The sequence below is a fragment of the Pongo pygmaeus genome, chromosome 16, assembly GCF_028885625.2.
Source record: "Pongo pygmaeus isolate AG05252 chromosome 16, NHGRI_mPonPyg2-v2.0_pri, whole genome shotgun sequence".
In the NCBI taxonomy this organism is placed as follows: domain Eukaryota; kingdom Metazoa; phylum Chordata; class Mammalia; order Primates; family Hominidae; genus Pongo; species Pongo pygmaeus.
The window spans coordinates 81,808,434-81,829,445 of record NC_072389.2 but is presented as its reverse complement, the minus strand read 5'-3'; the positions used below and the strand labels follow the sequence as shown (position 1 = coordinate 81,829,445).

The window sequence follows — 21,012 nt, the reverse complement described above, 5'->3', positions numbered from 1 at the left end:
CTCAAACTCCTGACTGCAAGTGATCCGCCTGCCTCGGCTTCCCAAAGTGCTGGGATTACAGACGTGAGCCACCAAACCCAGCCTCAAGTTTTCAATCTCATTAGAATGGAGGGCCCAAGGCAGTACGATGTAAATAATGACTGAAGATGATATGTGCTGAAGGCCAGCTGAGTGGCTCAGAGAAGATGGGACAAGATTAAGCCAGGAGGAGGTCAGTGTGGGCCACACAATCAAAAAGGCTGTGGATCTTCCCAGGGGTGCAGTAACCTGGCCTTACTTGGAACCATGTATCCGGTCAGTGGCAAGAGTCATAAAAGAGCGTTAGCTTTCTGGCCTTGAGGCCAATGGTATCTACCAGTGGCTCCAGCTGCAGCAGGCCTGAGAACCACCTGGAGAGCATGTTTAAAATGTAGATTCCTGGGCCATCCTAGAGATTCTGAGCAAGGAGATCAGGAACCTGCGTTTCCACCTGAGAATCAATGGCCTAAGTAACGGTCCGACCTGAAATCGCCTCTACTTTCATGTCCCTCCTTCAAGGACCACAATCAAGTTCTCTTTAATTTTACAAACACCTCCAGGCCTCAGTTCATTCCAGTCTTCTCTCCTTCTGCTGATCCTCCTGTGGACCCACTGCCATTCCCAGCTTGTCTCCTCTCACAAAATCCTTCTCCACCTCCAGAAGTTCCTAGCCTTGAGTCTATTCCTAGAGCTTCAGTGGCCCTTTCTTATCTCCCTTCAATTCAAAACAAACGGCAGATATATTCTCATCAGGGCTTGTGTTCAGAGTCAGGAAACATAATAAAACCACTCTAAGACCCAAACTGATCAAAACACCAGCTTGGGCTCTCTTAATAAGCAACCCAGGCTATGTGGGAGGTGGGTGTGGAGATGGTCCCAGACTGGGCAGCTGTAAAACTGGGCAAATCTCTTAGTCGGAGCCCAGTTTTGCCACGTGTAAATAAAGACAAAATGACTGACCACCTCAGGCACTGCCATAGTGTTTCATTTGATCCTGGTATACAACATGGTGGTACGGCATGTGATGACCTTGTCTCTGAGAAGCCATCAGTATAAGGTACAAAGTCGATTTAATAATAGCTTGTCAATGAAAAAAAAACGTACACACTGTCAAATTTATGCATCAAGTGTTAAGACCCTGATGGATTCAGCTGGGCGTGCTGGCTCACACCTGTAATCCCAGCACTTTGGGAGGCCGAGGCAGGCAGATCATCTGAGGTTGGGAGTTCGAGACCAGCCTGACCAACATGAAGAAATGCCGTCTCTACTAAAAATACAAAATTAGCCAAGCTTGGTGGCACATGTCTGTAATCCCAGCTATTCAGGAGGCTGAGGCAGGAGAATCGCTGGAACTCGGGAGGCGGAGGTTGCAGTGAGCCAAGATCACGCCACTGTACTCCAGTCTGGGCAACAAGAGCGAAACTCCATCTCAAAAAAAAAAAAAAAAAAAAAAAGATGTGCTTTACTGTTTATAAATTATACTTCAAAAAATGGCTGATTTTTAAAAATAGATGAGGATGTGCTATTTTCATTAACATGAAAAGTTGTCTGTAACGTAATAGGAAATAAACAAGCAGGTTACAGGATGACATATGTTTGACAATCCCTATGTACAGAAAATATATGAGAGACAGGATCTGGAATGAGACTTTTCCTGTTGTCCTAGAGTTTTGCAGATGACCTAAAGAAAAAAATAAAAAATAAAAAAGATAAGGACAAAGGTGGTAAGAGCTCACACTTGCTAAAGAGAAATGCCAGACCATCTCTATTTGGAACACACTGATGATGGTCAAGGTGGTCCAGCAACCCCCACTCCGGATGGGTGCAGGAGAGAACGCTAGATTCATTAGTGAGGAGAGGGAGGGGAGTGGAGGGAAGAGGCGGAGAGGGGGAGGGACAGGACGGTGTCTCTGAAGGGGATTTGTAGGAGTAAAGAATGTGAGCATTTCCCTTCCCTGAGGATGAGGGAGGGGTGCATACCTTTTCCCTTAAGCTAGGTGAGAACCAAGAGAGCCACTGCGAGGCTGCGTGCAGTATGGGAGTCTGGCATCTGCCTCTGGGTAACCTACGGAGCCTTATCGGCCCAGCACACTACAAGACTGCAGAGGAACAGGGAGCAGGATCTTAGACAAGCTTCGTGTGTGTCTCCCGGAGCTTGGGGATGTGCGTAAGCAGAGGAACCCATGCCAGACTCCCAGGCTGGCTGGCACAGTGGGCGATGGCAGGGCGAGGAGAGAGGGCTGCAGTGGGCGCAGGCTGCCTGTAACCGCGAGGCTAAGCAAGGATGTGGTGCTAGTTCTTAGTGAAAACTCAACTCATTAATTTAAACGAGTATAAATTTTTAAAGAACACTGAATGTGGGGGGTGGGGCGGGGGAGCGAGAAAGCCAGGCATAGAAAGTCAGGAACACCGAGCATATGCTGAGCACTGCTCCAGTAAAAACATCACTGTGGTCACTGCCTCACACCAACATCTCCCTCCAAATCTGAGGGCACACAGCTTCATCTGGCTGGCAGAGGTCACATAGCTGCATCCTGGCTGCACATGGGTAGATGGACTAAATGTGGGAATTTCCCCAAATATAGAAGGGATACATATTGAATGATGCAGGATGGCCACAAATATGAAAAGCACCCTGTCTAGTTAAGGCCTTCCTACAGGCCAAGTGAATAACTGGGCATATTGACAGACCCCCACCCAAGAAGGTGGCCTCCCAGGGCCAGGAGAATCCCAGGGACACAGTGCCAAAAGTGAGAACTGAAGGCAGCCCCAAGAAGTTAGGCAGAATGTCCAGTGGAATGGGGCATGCAACCCCCTCCCTAGGGGCATTGGGAGTGGCCAGGACGCAGGCGGTGGGTTTCTAGGGAACTTACAAAAGCACCTTTCACCAGCCAGAGAGCAGAGAGCATGGGGCCAGAGCAGAAGAGCTGGTCTGCCAGTGGGATGAGAGACCAAAGTTTTGATTTAGATGGGATGTTTTAACATCTGAAAATGAACCTAAGTCCTGAAAGTGACTAGAAAAGCTAAGACATCTTCCCACGTTCACATCAGGTGATGGGAAAGCGAAGGAGACAGAATATGTTGGAAGAAAGCAGCAACTTGATGGTTCCCTATCAATTCCCAATCATCTAAAAGGTCTGGATGGCTAGATCCTAGGTAATTAGCAGCAGTTAAAATTAGGGAGGTGGCGTTCTTGAGGGGAGCTCTCAGTAGTTTTTGTTTATGAGCATGCTTTATTTTAAAAAGACAAGGTATATTTCTTTTTTAAAAAAATAGAGACGGGGTCTCACTATGTTGCCCAGGCTGGTCTCAAACTCCTGGGCTCAAGCAATCTTCCTGCCTTGGTTTCCCAAAGTGCTGGGATTATGGGCGTGAGCCACTGTGGCTGGCCAACAAGGGATATTTCTATTAACAAATCTAGACATGATGAACCTTGAACACATTATGGCAAGTGAAAGCCAGACACAAAAGGCCACATATTGTGTGATTCCATTTATAAGAAATAGAATAGATAAAAAAGCAGATTAGTAGTTGACAGGGACTGGTGGGAGAGAGTGACTTTGATGGGGTTTCCTTGTGGGGCGATGAAAATGTTTTGGAACTAAATAGTAGTAATGATTGCACAACACTGTGGATGTGCTAAATGTCATAACAGTAAATTTCATATACGTTTTACCACAATTTAAGAAAACAAAAGACAAAAAACTATAAAAAATCTAGATATACTGGCAAGGAAAGATGTCCACTATACAGTAATTTGAAAAAGTAGGTTCTAAAAGTATGTTACCTTTTATAAAAGCAAAACAAAACAATATAGTGTGATGTATATAGAAAGATATCTGAGTTTTTTGTTTTTGTTTTTGAGACAGGGTCTCACTCTATCACCCAGGCTGAAGTGCAGTGTGCAATCTTGGCTCACTGCAGCCTCCACCTCCCAGCTCAAGTGATCCTCCTGCCTCAGCCTCCCGAGTAGGTAGAACCTCAGGCGTGTACCACAACACCCAGCTAATTTTTGTACTTTTTGTAGAGATGGGGTTTTGCCATGTTTCCCAGGCTGGTCTTGAACTCCTGAGCTCAGGCCATCCACCTGCCTTGGCCTCCCAAAGTGCTGGGATTATAGGCATGAGACACTGTGCCTGGCCTATAGAAAGATATCTGAAAGGACAGACACACTCTGAGTGTCAACAGTATTTAATGGATGGTGGGATTACAACTATTTATATCTTTCTATACTGTCTAATTTTCCTTTATAATGAACTACAACTATTTTTAATTAAAAATGTAGATAAGGTAAAAATTGGTAAGTACCTAAGAGAAGTATTGATAAAGGGCTGTGGGAGTGCAGAGGCAGAAGAGACAGCTTCCAACTGTCTGGGTCCTTGTAACTGCCTTGAAGTAGCCTCCTGATGGGTGTTCTCACTGCTGGGCATCTTGCTTCAGGCATATCCTTTTCTTTTTCTTTTTTTTTTTGAGTTGGAGTCTCGCTCTTTCGCCCAGGCTGGAGTGCAGTGGCACGATCTCAGCTCACTGCACGCTCCGCCTCCCGGGTCCACGCCATTCTCCTGCCTCAGCCTCCCTTGTAGCTGGGACTACAGGCAGCTGCCACCGCGCCCGGCTCATTTTTTGTATTTTTAGTAGAGATGGGGTTTCATCGTGTTAGCTAGGATGGTTTCGATCTCCTGACCTCGTGATCCGCCCGCCTCAGCCTCCCAAAGTGCTGGGATTACAGGCATGAGCCACCGCGCCTGGCGCTTCAGGCACATCCTATACGCTGCCACCTGGTGACCCTTCTGAAGCGCAGTGTGATCTGCTCATTCCCTGACTCAAACCCGCAGAGGTTCCTACTGCTTACTGAACACGCTCTCAATTCCTTGGCCAGGAATTCAGAGCCTTCCACCATCTGGCCCCAGCCTTTTAAGCCATTCCTCATCCTTCTCTACACTGTGCTCCAGCCACCTATCTGTTCCTAGTGCATGTGCACACACAATTATTCACCTCTCTGCCTCTGCTTATGGAATTCTCTCTGCTTGGAACATCTTTCTTTCTTTTTGAGACGGAGTCTCGCTCTGTCACCAGGCTGGAGTGCAGTGGTGTGATCTCGGCTCACTGCAATCTCCGCCTCCCAGGTTCAAGCGATTCTCCTGCCCCAGCCTCCCGAGTAGCTGGGACTACAGGCGCCTGCTACCACACCTGGCTAATTTTTGTATCTTTAGTAGAGATGGGGTGTCACCATGTTGGCTAGGATGGTCTCGATCCCTTGACCTCATGATCTGCCTGCCTCGGGCTCCCAAAGTGCTGGGATTACAGGCGTGAGCCACCGCGCCTGGCCCAGAACATATTTCATAGGAGTGGGTAGGAGTCTCACTCCTACCTGGCCCTCCAATCCAAACTTTCAGAACTGGTGTCACTGCTTCCACTTGAGGCCAGTGGAGAGGGGCTGGATTTCCTCTCTCTCCTGCCCACTTCAACTGTACCTCTCCCAGACTATGAATCATAGTTTACCTTGTGTTATAGTGGTTTATACTCACATACCATCTACTCTAGACCATAAGCTCCTTAAGGTCAGGGCTCATAATCAGCAAATTAAGAAAGAAATCTCTCAGGCACATTTTTATCTGCCAAATTTAGTTCAGTGGCTTTTCAAAGGCAGAAAAATAATGCAAGGCCCTCGGATGGCCCCATGAGTGTGCTTCCTGCATTCAAAAAGTCTCAATAATCCATCAGACTCAAAGGACAGCTCTCGACAAGTCAATGCTGTGCTGGGGACAGCTGGGTGGAGGTGCCATCCGCAGCAGATGTGCAAGGTCATCTTTGTGCCTAAGGAGAAACGTGGCTGAGCAATCATCCAGCAACTGATCTTCTCTTGGAATAATTTGGTAGCACATTACAAAAATTAATAGACTTTATTTTTTATGGAAACTTTAGGTTCACAGAAAAATTGAGCAGAAAGTACAAAGCATTACCATAGATACCCTTCCCCAGCCTCTACAGTTTCCCCTATTTTTAACATGTTGCATTTGTTTGTTAAAACTGATGAACCAATATTGATATATTATTATTTATTAAAGTCCATAGTTTATATTAGGGGTCACTCTTTGTGTTGTTTACTTCTATGGGTTTTGACAGATCCATAATGTCACATGTTCACCATTAGAGCATCATACAGAACAGTAGAGATATAGTCCTAAATAGCCTCTGTGCTCCACCTATTCATTCCTCCCTCCCTCCTCCTGAATACCTGGCAATCACTGACCTTTTCTTCTGTCTCTGTAGCTTTGCCTTTTTCAGAAGGTCAAATAGGTGGAATCATACAGTATGTAGCCTTCTAAGATTGGCTTCTTTCACTTTAAATGAAAAAGAGGCATTTAAGGTTTCTCTATATCACTTCATGGCTTAATGGCTCATGTCTTTTTATTCCTGATCAATATTGCATTGTATGGATGTATTACAGTTTGTTTACCCATTCATCCATGGAAGAACTTGTTGGTTACTTCCAGTGTTTGGCAATTATGAATAAAGCTGCTATAAACATCAGGTGCAGGATTTTGTACAGTCATCAACTTCAACTCATTTGGGTAAATACCAAGGAGTGTAATTACTAGGTCATATGGTAAGAGTATGTTCAGATTTGTAAGAAACTGCCAAAGTGTTGGCTGGGCACGGTGGCACACGCCTGTAATCCCAGCACTTTGGGAGGCTGAGGCAGGTGGATCACCTGAGGTCAGGAGTTAGAGACCAGCCTGCCCAATATGGGGAAACCCCATCTCTACTAAAAATACAAAAATTAGCTGGGCGTGGTGGTGGGCGCCTGTAATCCCAGCTACTTGGGAGGCTGAGGCTTAGGCAGGAGAATCACTTTATTGTGGTAAGAACATTTAAGATCTATTGGCTTAGAATAGTGTTTACTAGAGGTGAGCAAAGATAAGCGGGAGAGGGTAGCCAAAGGTTGGCTAACAGGTTAACAGACACAAGAGTATATGGCTGGGCCAGGTACAGTGGCTCATGCCTGTAATCCCAGCACTTTGGGAGGCCAAGGCAGATCACTGAGGTCAGGAGTTCAAGACCAGCCTGACCAACATGGTGAAATCCTGTCTCTACTAAAAACACAAAAATTAGCTGGGCATTGTGGCGCACACCTGTAATCCCAGCTACTCAGGAGGCTGAGACAGGAGAATCGCTTGAACCCAGGAGGCAGAGGCTGCAGTGAGCCGAGACCATGCCATTGCACTCCAGCCTGGGTAACAAAAGTGAAACTCCACCTCAAAAAAAAAAAAAGAAAAAAGAGAGAAACTGCGAAAGTGTGTCTTCCAAAGTGGCTGTTCCATTTTGCATTCCCATCAGCAGTGAATGAGAGTTCCTGTTGCTCCACATCCTCACCAGCATCTGGTGTTGTCGGTGTTCTGGATTTTAACCATTCTAACAGGGGTGTAATAGCATCCTGTTGTTGTTTTAATTTGCATTTCCTTGTTGATACAATGCTGAAGATCTTTTCATATGCTTATTTGACATCTGTATATTTTCCTTGGTGAAGTGTCTATTCAGATTTTTTGCACACTTTTTAATTGGACTATTGGTTTTATTGTTGCGTTTTAGGAATTCCTTATATATTTTGGACATAATTCCTTTATCAGATGTGTGTTTTGCAAATATTTTCTCCCAGACTGTGGCTTGTCATTTCATCATATTCTTTTTCTACCTTTGGGAAAATAAGCACCACAGCAGACAGATACACCTGGGTAATCTTTGACCTCCAGCACCTATTGAGCAACACTGTTTGGCAGTCCATGTCTATGGGCTTGACTTGGCTTTGTGTCTGCTCTGAACAGAGCAGGCTTTGTGTCTGCTCTGATCCAACTTAACTAACATCTAAAGCAGGGGTGTCCAATCTTTTGCCTTCCCTAGGCCACACCTATTTGACCTCCAGCACCTATTGAGCAACACTGTTTGGCAGTCCATGTCTATGGGCTTGACTTGGCTTTGTGTCTGCTCTGAACAGAGCAGGCTTTGTGTCTGCTCTGATCCAACTTAACTAACATCTAAAGCAGGGGTGTCCAATCTTTTGCCTTCCCTAGGCCACACATAAAATACACTAACGCTGAAGATAGCTGATGAGCTTAAGAAAAAAATCACAAAAAAAGTCTCATAATGTTTTAAGAAAGTTTATGAATTTGTGTTGTGCCGCATTCAAAGCTGTCCTGGGCTGCACGTGGCCCGTGGGCCATGGGTTGGACAAGCTTGATCTAAAGAAAAACTGACTTTTGGCATGGTGCGGTGGCTTCCGCCTGTAATCCCAGCACTTTGGGAGGCCGAGGCAGATGGATCACAAAGTCAGGAGTTTGAGACCAGCCTGGCCAACATGGCGAAACCCCGTCTCTACTAAAGATACAAAAAAAAATTAGCCGGGTGTGGTGGCGTGCACCTGTAATCCCAGCTTCTTGGGAGGCTGAGGCAGGAGAATCGCTTGAACCCAGGAGGCAGAGATTGCAGTGAGCCGAGATTGCGCCATTGCACTCCAGCCTGGGCGACAGGGTGAGACTCCGTCTCAAAAAAAAAAAAAAAAAAAAAGAAAAGAAAAGAAAAGAAAAATTGATTTTTAACTCAAATAGAAAAACCTGGCCAGGCATGGTGGCTCACACCTGTAATCCCAGCACTTTAGGAGGGCAAGGCAGGAAGATCGCTTGAGGCCAAGAGTTCAAGACCAGCCTGGGCAAAACAGTGAAACCTTGTCTCCACAACAAATTTAAAAAACTAGCCGGGCTCCCGCTTCAGCCCAGCAGTTGAGGCTGCAGTGAGTCATGATCACACCACTGTACTCCAGCCTGGGCAACAGAGCAAGATCCTGTCTCAAAAAAAAAAAAAAGAAAGAAAGAAAAAAGAAAAGCCTGTCATTACCACTTTTATAACTTATTTGAGTCAAAGTCTCACTCTGTCACCCAGGCTGGAGTACAGGGGCAGGATCATGGTTCATGGAGCCTCACACTCCTGGGCTCAAGCAATCTTCCTGCCTCAGCCTCCCATGTTGTTGGGACCCCAGGCATGAGCCACTGCACCTGGCTATTGCCACTTTTGAAGTGTGCCAGAAAGTGTGTAATCATTGCTGAGCACGTGGAGACTTTAAAAATGTTTAATTATCACTGCTGTGTCTTTTTTGGCCTTTCTTTGTGCATTTATTCAACAAATCCTAGAGCCTTGGGAGCAACCTGGTGTTGGGCCTGGCTCCTTGCTTGAAAAATGGCCCCACTGCCTCTTTCTCATGCCCTGGGCACCACATAACAAGGTGAGCCAGCAGCCTTCCCTCTCAATCCATGGACTGAGTTCAGAACAACTCCACCTGACCCTGTGGACAGCTTGCCAACTCCTGCATTCTGTTTCCACTTCCAGCCTCACCTTGCACTTCAGGTCTGCTACCTGCTGAGGTCTTTCTGGTTCCAACTTGGGGCTCATTCCACTGTGCCTCTGATCCCAGGAACATCTGACACAAACACCTTCTCAGGTGACCCAATCCCAGGTAATGTGCTTTCCACAGCTCGGGTGGGACCAAAGGGAGATACACAGGAGAGTAAGATACAGCCTTGCTTCCAACAGTCTAGTTGGAAGAAGAGGATATTAAAGTAGTCTATGATGAGTGCCAAAAATTTCTACAGATAGTAAATACAGTTAGCACCATAGTTATTACTTAGGAGACTTGTACCCTGAATTTAATTAATCTCCCCCACACTTAAGTTTTCTCACCTCTAACAAAAGGGTGACAAGGATGTAACATTGTGTACAGGGAAGGTTTTCACACCGAAACATGAGCCTGGATACCCAGGAAAGATCAAAGATGGCCTTGCCTTCTACTACATCAATGCTAAGCTGCTACCCTGTCTAGCTACCTCTCTTCTCTTGGTTCCCAGGTGCACAGGCCCCCAGTTCAGTGGACCAGGCTCTTCACAAAGAAGCCCTCTGTGTTTCTTGATTTTTTAGATCCTTGCTTTTCAAAGTGTGGTCCCAGGTCCAGCAGCAGCACTGGCATCACCTGGGAGCTCATTAGAAATGCAAATCCTCAGACCCCATCCCAGGCCCAGTGAATCAGGAATCTGCAGCTTAATAGGATCCCCAGGAGATTTATAAGACATTACAGTTTGAAAAGCACTGGGATGAATGATCTTTAAATTCCCTTTCAGTTCTAAGCTTCTACAATCTATGACATTTCTTGTGACCCTGTCTGGAGGAGACTGCTGGGAGTTCCCTGGAAGGCTGCTGACTGGCTGGGCACTGAGCAAGCCCGAGGGTGCCTCAGCAACCAGGCTCCAATGCCAGGCATCCAGGCATGGCAGGCAGCCACGGGCTGCAGGTTAGTGTGACCCTCTCGGAGATTCGTGCTGCCCTCCTGCCAGGGAAATGGCTCAAGTTGTCACGACAGAGCATGACCCTGAGATAGAAGCTGGGGGTGGTGCCCATGTGCAATGAGCTTTGCTTGTTTCTGCAGGCTTCGCTTGGAGCCTCACGTAGCCAGGCTCAGCTGCTCTGCCACCCTTTAGGCTGCTGGGTAGCCAGAGTAAGGAGAAAGGAAGAGAATGAAAAAGGACGATGTATGGCAAGTTCTGAGGTTGTGGACAAAGGGAAGAGGGTAGCCTGCTAAAATATTCCCCCCAAAGCAAAGAAAGCTTCAGATGTTGAACTCCTATGGTTTCTTGGGATGACAGAAGGATATGGAATAAGAGTAGTGCAGTGGGAATCAGCAATGTGGGTTCTAGCGCAGACTTCCTCCTTTTGAATGATCTAAACAACTCTCTTTCCCTTTCTGGATCTCAATTTTCACATCTGTAATGTGAGACCAGATTAATTCATTCAAATACTATATTTGAGCCCCTGGGACATGGCTGACACATGACTAGGTGCTGGGAACACAAGTGATATTTATGGAGCTACACGTTGAATAATTTTCTAAAGAATTTTCCAGGGCTTGAATATTCTATTTTAAGGACAGGCTCTGGACTCAGAGTTGGGTTCAAATCTGAACTTTATAACTTACTTACTTGTTGGGTGCAAGAAAGCTCTTAACTCTCAGTTTGCTCATATGGAAAATGGGCAGAACAGTTTCTTTCATAATGGTGCTATGAGGATTAGAATGTAAGTGTAAGGCACCTCACAGGAAGTACTCAATGCAGTCACTTATTAGACATTTACCATGTGCCCTGTGTGAGCGACATACTCTGGTATGAGGGCAACTAGCCACGCCTGGCTGCTGAGCACTTGAAATGCAGCTAGCTCATCTGAAATGTGCTGTGCGTATAAAATACACACTGGAAACTGAAAACCTCGTATGAATGAAAGAACGCAAAATATCTCATTGATAATATTTTCTATTGATTACATGTTGAAATAATAATACTCTGGATATATTGGTTAAATAAAAGATATTAAAATTATTTTTACCTGTTTCTTTTCACTTTTTAAAATGTGCTAACTAGAAAATTTTAAATGGCATACATGGTTTATATTTCCATGGGACAGAGACAATCTAGAAGAAACAAAAGCATACTCTACTGTCCTTGTGCTCTGTGAGTTTACGTGTGGTTGGGAAGATAACATCCACCATCAACTCATACCCAAGAGCCCACTAGAGAGCAGGACTTGGAAGAAGTAGGAAAGAACACAATATGGGGCCTATGGTTAATAGCAATAGATAGTATACTTGAAAATTACTAGAGTTTAAGTGTTCTCAACACACACACACAAAATAAGTATGTGAGGTAATGCATATGATAATTAGCTTGATCTAGCATTCCACAATGTATACATGTTTCAAAGCATCATGTTGTAGGCTGGCCATGGTGGCTCACACCTATAATCCCAGCACTTTGGGAAGCCAAGGCAGGAGGATTGCTTGAGGCCTGGAGTTTGAGACCAGCCTGAGGAACATAGCAAGACTCTATCTCTACAAAAATAAAAAATAAAATAATTAGCCAGGTGTGATGGCAAGCACCTGAAGTCCCAGCTACTTGGAGGCTGAGGCAGGAGGATCGCTTGAGTTCAGGAGTTTGAGGCTGCAGTGAGCTGTGACTGCACCACTGCACTCCAGCTCTGGGTGACAGAGCGAGACCGTGTCTCTAAAAAAACCAAAACCCCCAAAACCAAAAACACAAAACAAATTAAAAGCACACATTATGTTGTATACTATAAATATATATAATTTTTATTTGTCAATTTAAAAAAAGTAGAAAGGATGGGGGAAATCAGATGGTTTGGGGGGCAGTTAAGGAAGTCAGTTGTGAATACGACATGGGTAGGGAGAGGGCACTCCCAGTAGGATGTACCAGACTGTGAGCTCCTTCAGTGCAGATCTTTGATTCCCCCACCATGCCGTGCACGTGGCAGGTACCTGATGGGTACTTATTCTTTGCAGGGGCTGGGGGATGGGAGGCAGAGAGGAACACAGAAACAGTGCAGAGGGAGGATGAACACAGAGGGCTTGTTTGTGAAAAGCCTGATCCCGCTAAACTGGGGACCTGTGCAGCTGGGAACCTGGAGGAGAGAGGTTGCTAGACCGGGTGGCAGTTTAGCATGGACGCAGAAGAACGTGAGGCCACATTTGATCTTTCCTGGGTATCCAGGCTCATGTTTCCATGTGAAAACCTTCCCTGTACACAATGTTACTGTAATAAAACTGGCCATTGACAAATCTGCTGGAACCTGTTTATAGGAGGGAACGCTGTCTATAATGTACACATCTTGGCAGGCCTAACCACCTACTCTAGCACATCCATTCATCTCTCATCCATTCAAACATTTCCTGAGCCCCTGCCTGGTGCCCAGATCCCACACCAGGTATGGGGACTATGGAGATAATGGAGACATCATCCCTGCCATCTCTTTGAGCAGCGGTTGGCAAATCACGGCCCATAAGCCACAACCAGCCCACTGCCTGTTTTTGTAAGCAGTGTTTCACTGGAACACAGCCATGCCCAATCATTTATATACTGTCAGACTGCTTTTGTACTACAGTGGCAGATTGAATAGTGCGACAGAGACCATGTGTCCCACAAAACCTAAACTATTCACTATTTAGCCATTTACAGAAGAATTTTTCTGATCCCCGCCTTAGAGTAACAGACATGTCAGCAAATAATGACAAAGTGACATGATCAGCATTCGAGAAAGGGATGAGCAAAGTATAGAGACACCAGGGAGATGAAAGGGAAGAGGTTCCAGGGAAGCCTCAGAGGGGGACCCCAGGCTGTGCCTTGGAGGACCATGGTTTGTGGGGCTGACAAGGGAGTAGTGAAGTGGAATGAAACTTTCTTTTTCTTTCCTTTTTTTTTGAGATGGAGTCTCGCTGTGTCACTCAGGCTGGAGTACAGTGGCGCGATCTCTGCTTACTGCAACCTCTGCCTCCTGGGTTCAAGCGATTCTTCTGTCTCAGCTTCCTGAGTAGCTGGGATTACAGGTGTGAGCCACCACGCCCAGCTGATTTTTGTATTTTTAGTAGAGACGGGGTTTCACCATGTTGGTCAGGCTGGTCTTGAACTCTATTCTATTTTAAGGACAGGCTATGAACCTGACCTCGTGATCCACCTGCCTCGGCCTCCCAAAGTGTTGGGATTACAGGTGTGAGCCACCGTGCCTGGCCAGAACTTTCAATAAGAAAAGATTGCACAGGTGAGTACACAGAAGCAAAACAGTTAATTCTGGAAGCTGGCTCTGACAGGAACACAAACTTCAATCAGGCCTGTGGGACAGCCCAGCAATGCCACTGCCATCCCCTAATCCCACCAATCTCCCTCTTTCCTGGATGACTACTTTACACCTTCTCCTCTCTCCTCACACATCCAATGCCTCTGTTCACACTCTCAGCTGATGACCTCCTCATTTCCCTGGGAAATCGAGGCAATCATGAGCAAATCTCCACATGCTCCCCCATCACAGCCTCCCTCTTATCTGCAGTGTGGTCATTGACTCTGCCTCCCCTCCGTCCTATGGATGAGTTCTCTGTATCCCAGCCAAGTACCGCCCTGCTGCTTGGGGATTAGATCCCATCTACCCTTCCCTCTCAAGGACACAGGTCTCTCAACTGTCCCTCTTCACTCCTTGAATCATCAATTTTATTTATTATTTGGTTATTTTTGAGATGGGGTCTTACTATATCACCCAGGCTGATGTTGAACTCCCGGACTCAAGTGATCCTCCTGCCTCAGCCTCCTGAGTAGCTGGGACCACAGGCAGGAGCCACCACCCATGTCTGCATCATCAATTTCTCCCTCTCCAACGGGTTGATCCCAAGTGCTTCACACATGCTCTATTACTCCTCCTATCCTAAAAACATCCCTTAGCAGCATCACAACCCCTCCAGCATCACCCTACTCCTGAGCTCCTTCACAGCACATTCACTTGAAAAGGTGTGCACAGGTGCTGGCCCCAACTCCTCTCTCATTCTCTTCACATGAGCTTTTGCTGCCACTTTCTGAAAACTGATCATGTCAAGGTGACCGAGGACCTACTTTTTAAGTCTACTCATCAATTCTCGATCCTTAATTTCCCTGGCCTAAAAGCAGCATTTGACTGAGTGAATCAGTCCCTTCCCTTTAACACACTTTCTTTATCAACATGTAGGAATCCACCCTCTCCTGGAGTTTCTCCTCCTTTATAGGCCACATCTCTGCATCTCCCCAACTTCTTTTTTTTTTTTTGAGATGGAGTTTTGCTCTGTCGCCCAGGCTGGAGTGCAGTGGCGCAATCTCAGCTCACTGCAAGCTCCACCTCCCGGGTTCATGCCATTCTCCTGCCTCAGCCTCCAGAGTAACTGGGACTACAGGCACCCTCCGCCACCATGCCCGGCTAATTTTTTGTGTATTTTTAGTAGAGACGGGGTTTCACCGTGTTAGCCAGGATGGTCTCCATCTCCTGACCTCGTGATCCGCCCGCCTTGGCCTCCCAAAGTGCTGAAATTACAGGCGTGAGCCACCGTGCCCAGCCCCCAACTTCTAAGTGCTCACGTTTCTCCATCCATTGCCCTGGAAATCTCACCGCATCTCGAGACATATCAGCGCTATCCAGTAGAGTTTCCTGGGATGATGGAAATGTTCTATGTCTGCACAGTCCAATAGGGTAGCCCCTGCTCATATGTGGCTATGGAGCACTTGAAATGTGAAATGTGGCTAGTGCGACTATGGGACTGAATTTTACATTTTATTTAGTTTTAATTCATTTTGGAGTTAAAGAGCCATACGTGGCTAGTGGCTACTATATTGGAGAGTGCAGGTCTATTTGCCGATGACTCCCAAATATATATATATATATATTTTTAAGACAGAGTCTCACTCTTTCACCAGGCTGGAATGCAGTGGCGTGATCTCGGCTCACTGCAAGCTCCACATCCTGGGTTCCCGCTATTCTCCTGCCTCAGTCTCCCAAGTAGCTGGGACTACAGGCGCCTGCCACCATGCCCAGCTAATTTTTTGTATTTTTAGTAGAGACGGGGTTTCACCATGTTAGCCAGGATGGTCTCGATCTCCTGACCTCGTGATCTGCCCGCCTCGGCCTCCCAAAGGGCTGGGATTACAGGCCTGAGCCACCGCACCTGGCATTTTTTTTTGAGACGGAGTCTCACTCTGTCACTAGGCTGCAGTGCAGTGGTGCGATCTTGACTCACTGCAACCTCTGCCTCCCAGATTCAAGTGATTCTCCTGCCTCAGCCTCCCAAGTAGCTGGGACTACAGGTGTGCACCACCATGCCCAGCTAATTTTTGTATTTTTAGTAGAGATGGGGTTTCACCATGTTGGTCAGGCTGGTCTCGAACTCCTAACCTCAGGTGATCCGCCCACCTCGGCCTCCCAAAGTGCTGGGATTATAGGTGTGGGCCACTGCACCCGGCCCCAAATGCACATTTTTATCCTCAACTGCTGCAAATTCCAAACTTGTGGATCCAACTCCCACCAGACATCTCCACTTAGATGTCTAGTCTGCCCCACCATGGCCTTTTCCATCTTAGTAAACAATAACTCGACACTTCCAGTTGCTCAGGCCAAAAAGCCTTAGAGACAGTGGTGTGATCATGGCTTACTGCAGCCTTAACCTCCTGGGCTCAAGCAATCCTCCCACCTCAGCCTCCCAAGTAGCTGGGATACAGGCACACACCACCATGCCTGGCTGATTTTTTTTTTTTTTTTTTTTGGCAGAGACGGGGTTTTGAGACTTTGCCCAGACTGGTCTTGAACTCCTGGGCTCAAGCAATCCTCCTGCCTTGGCCTCCCAAAATGCTGGGACTACAGGCACGAACCACCTGCCTGGCTGACTCTTCCCTTTCACGCCCCACATCCAATCTGTTAGCAAGTATGTCAGTTTTACTTTCATAACACCTCCCAAATTGTACCACTGCTTACCACCTCTCTCACCCTCGTCCAAGCCCCCACTATCTCTCGGCCAATTACTGCCATAGACTCCTGTCTCCCTGCTTCCCCCTTTGCCTGTCCTCCACATAGCAGAAACCCAAGTCAGATGACTCACTCCCCATTTACTGCCTCCCATGGCTTCTTATCCTGGCCAGTATATGATGGTTTCAAGGTTCTAGGTTCTATCCTCTGTCCCCTGCTGCCTCACCAGCTTCTCCCACCTCTTTCCTCTGTGTTAACCTCTCTAGCCACACTGACTCCGTTTTTTTTTTTTTTTTGGAGATAAGGGTCTCACTCTGTTGCCCAGGCTGGAGTGCAGTGGCATGATCTTGGCTCACTGCAACCTCCGCCTCCCAGGTTCAAGTGATTCTCCTGCCTCAGCCTCCCAAGTAGCTGGGATTACAGGCACAAGCCACCATGCCTGGCTAATTTTTGTATTTTTAGTAGAGACAGAGTTTTGTCATGTTGTTCAGGCTGGTCTCGAACTCCTGACCTCAGGTGATCCACCCACCTTGGCTTCCCAAAGTGCTAGGATTACAGGCATGAGCCACCGCGCCCAGCCTGACTCCATTTTTCCAACACGTCAAGCACACTCCCTTCTCTGAGACCTTTCTCCACCTGGAATGCTCTTCTCTCAGGTGTCCATGGCTTACGTTCTCTCATCTCCAGGTCTTTGCTCAAATGTCACCTTATTCACAAAGCCTCCCCTGACCACCCTAATTAAATTAGTTGCCACCGCTGCCCACATTCCCTATCTCCCAGCTTTATTTTTCTTCAGAACATGTCTCACCTTCTGTATAATTTTTATGATAATTATTTATGATCTTCCCCACTAGAATGTAAGTTAATTGGAAGCAGGGATTTCATTTCAAGATAACTGTCTTTGCAGCACCAAGAACAAAGCTGCTCGAGAAATAGTTGTTAAATGAATGAGGTATAAGTGAGGAAGAGTATAAGAAGGTAGAGAGGATGGAGAGGTAGATGGCTCATGAAGACACTAGGGGACATAATGTTAGGGGCCTGGATATGGGTGGATGAAGAGTTGCTGCAGGTCACCCAATCACCTAGCCCTCCAGCCCAGGTGGCTTCTCCCAGTACTGTCGGCCTCCCACAGCCTCCATCTGTATGCAGTAGGAGGAAGGCACACCCCTAATTCCAGCTGGGGACGCTGCTGTTTGCCATGCATAGCTGGAGTGGCTCCCAAGTGCCCCGTCCAATGGAGGGCAGTCCTTGAAGCATATCAAGCCACCTCCGAGCATCCACCCCCAACCTGTGTCAGCAGCTGGCCAGGCGTGGGGAAATGACCTGCCTGCAGGGTGCTCTCCCTCTGCTCTGGCTGTGAGAGGGGAGTGCAGTCTGAGGGTGATAAAGGAGGTGGGAGCGGTGTATCCCTTCTTTGTGGGTCTGAGACTGAAATCCTAGGAGCAGTAGGATTGCATTTTCTAGATACTGACATTTTTCAGTTGTGGAGTTAGAGCATTTCCCTACTAGAAGAATCCTTGGAAAAGATGCAGGAACTAGTCCCACTATATCACTTCATAGGTAAAGAAGCCAAAGCCCAGAGTGGTGCCCAAAGTCTCCCAATGAGTCAGTGCCTGCACCAGTTCTGGAACCTGCGTCTACCTCCTGGATCTATTCAGACAGGGCACTGCCTGGATAACAGTGTCTGTCCTCTGGATGATTTATCTCGGCCTATCTTTCAGACCAGTCCTGGTGTTCTCAACAAACTGCTTACTGCAGAGTCCTTTCTTCCACTGGGCTTTAACCTCTGTGCCTGTAAATAAGGTTCTGGTCCTGATCCTTACTCAGATGATGGAAATTAGAAGACTACTGTAGTTGTCATGGCAATGCTGAAGCTCTTTTGCACCAGGTACTTCAGCTACTTGACATCCCTCAGCAGGATGGTGAGCTGAGTTCCAGCTCTGTTGCTGACTGCCATGTGATCCTGGGAAAGTCACTAATTCATCCATCCATTCACCCAGCCATCATCTACTGACATCCAAAAAGAATCTGTGCCAGCTTGCAACATTACATGCAAAGACCACCATTAAAAGCTCAAAACCATGTTCAGGTAGAAATATAGAGAGAATATAGAAAAAAAAATACCAAGGTAAGCATTGAACACATATTGCTTTGGTGATGAGGAAAAACTACTTAAAAACCTAAGCTGATACAGGTCCTACAATTGAACAGGAAATTTAGTTGTGGTCTTTCAAGTCTTTTTCATTCCCTGGCCTCAGTTTCCTCACCTGTATTATAAAAATGATGGGGTTGAACACAATGATCCAAGATCCATTTCAGTGTTGATATTCTGTGATTCTGTCTTTATAGGCAGATGGGACAGAGTGTCCACTCTACACTTCTTTCTTTTTCCATTTCCTTCTTTCCCAGGGGCAGCGAAATGACTGACACATGGAAATAACCTAAGCTGTGTCTTCTGAGTTCCCTGAATGGAAGGAAATGAAATGGATACAGTCTGGCATTAGCAAAATCCACTCATCCAGCTCATTCAACATTGACCAAACACCTACGATAGGCAGGGCATGGCACCAAGGCTATGGAGATATGCCAGGAAAATCTGACAAAGTCTGTCCTCAAGACATTTTCAAGGGCAACTATAGTAAAGTCAGAAGTAGTGGGTTCTAAGGAGGAGAGGAATCAAACTCCACGGGAGCTCAGAGGATGGAGAACCCATTTTTTAGTGAGGGAATTAGAGAAGCTTTTGGAGGAAACTTTTTAACAAGGCCTTGAAGGAGGGATAGGATTTTTAAATTATGAAAGTAATCCATGTACATAGTAATAACAATTCAAATGGTTCAGGAGTATATAAAATAACAGAAAATATAAGTTTTCCTCCCAGTCTCCCATCTCTAGTCTGACCTGCAGAGGAAACCACCTTGGGTTACTTTTACAATTCACTTGTCTTACTACGTCAACTTGGGTGAGTATCTCCTGCCCTCTAGAATGTCCTATGAGGCAGTGATATGTTTCCCTCTGTGTCTCCACCCAAATCTCATCTCAATTTGTAATCCCCATGTGTTGAGGGAGGGGCCTGGTGGGAGATGATTGGATCACGGGGGCAGATTTCCCCCTTGCTGTTCTCATGATAGTGAGTGAATTCTCATGAGATCTGATGGTTTAAATTTGTGTGGCACTTTCTCTTTCTCTCTCCTCTCTCTCCTCTCTCTCTCTCTCTCTCTCCTGCTTTGTGGTGGTAAGATGTGCTTGCTTCCCCTTTGCCTTCCACCATGATTGTAAGTTTCCTTAAGCCTGCAGAACTGTGAGTCAATTAAACCTCTTTTCTTTATACATTATCCAGTCTCAGGTAAGAATAGTTCTTTATAGCACTGTGAAAATGGACTAATACAGGCTGTTGGCACCCAAATACGTCTCCCTGCCTTTCCCATGAAGGCAGGACAGCAGAGCACACCTGTACATTCTGGGGCCTGACAACCAGGGTGCCAATCTCAATGCTTCCATTTTCCAGCTCCATGACTCTGGGCAGGCTACTTTGCCTCTTCACACCTCAGTTTCCTTATTTGGAAAATGGGTTTAAAAATAGCACCTGGGATTGTTGGCAAGATGGCCAAATAGGAACAGCTCTGGTCTGCAGCTCCCAGCAAGGTCGACACAGAAGGCGGGTGATTTCTGCATTTCCAACTGAGGTATCTGGTTCATCTCACTGGGACTCGTTGGACAGTGGGTGCAACCCACAGAAAGTAGGCCGAAGCAGGGTGGGGCGTTGCCTCACCTGGGAAGCACAAGAGGTCAGGGAATTTTCTCCCCTACCCAAGGGAAGCTGTGAGGGACTGAGCCTGAGGAACTCCAGCACAGATACTGCGCTTGTCCCACAGTCTTCGCAATCTGCAAACCAGGAGATTCCCTCCGGTGCCTTCCCCAGCAGGGCCCTGGGTTTTGAGCACAAAACTGGGTGGCCATTTGGGCAGACACTGAACTCGCTGCAGGAGTTCTTTTTTTCCATACCCCAGTGGTGCCTGGAACGCCAGTGAGATAGAACCATTCACTCCCCTGGAAAGGGGTGCTGAAGCCAGGGAGCCAAGTGGTCTGGCTCAGCGGGTCCCACCACCATGGAGCCCAGCAAAGTAAGATCCACTGGCTTGAAATTCCCACTGCCAGCACAGCAGCTGTCTGAGATGGACCTGGGACACTCTAGCTTGGTGGGGGGAGGGGCGACCACCATTGCTAAGGCTTGAGTAGGCAGTTTTACGCTCACAGTGTAAACAAAGCTGCTGGGAAGTTTGAACTGGGCAGAGTCCACTGCAGCTCAGCAAGGCTGCTGTGGCCAGACTACCAGATTTCTCTTCTCTAGGCAGGACACCTCTGAAAAAAAGGCAGCAGCCCCAGTCAGGGACTTATAGATAAAATCCCCATCTCCAAGGCAAAGAGCATGTGGGGAAAGGGGTGGCTGTGGGTGCAGTTTCAGCAGACTTAAACGTCCCTGCCTGACAGCTCTGAAGAGCACAGCGGATCTCCCAGCACAGTGTTCAAGCTCTGCTAAGGGTCAGGCTGCCTCCTCAAGTGGGTCCCTGATCCCCATGTATCCTGACTGGGAGACAGCTCCCAGTAGGGGCCGACAGACACCTCATACAGGAGAGCTCT

At 46.9% G+C, this 21,012-nt stretch overlaps 1 protein-coding gene across 4 annotated transcripts in view; it reads right to left on the bottom strand.

The window, feature by feature from the left end:
- TMEM266 (transmembrane protein 266) overlaps positions 1-21,012 on the bottom strand; it is a 144,938-nt gene that overhangs the window by 85,074 nt on the left and 38,852 nt on the right. Inside the window, exon 2 of one of the 4 annotated variants that reach the window (XM_054450085.2) lies at positions 6,272-6,362. The exons of 2 other annotated variants lie outside the window; for them this stretch is intronic. The gene's annotated coding sequence lies outside the window, so the exon portion shown is untranslated. Of the gene's footprint in view, positions 1-6,271; positions 6,363-18,641; positions 18,735-21,012 lie in introns of those variants that run through there. One more of the 4 variants, XM_054450083.2, reaches the window with a different exon arrangement.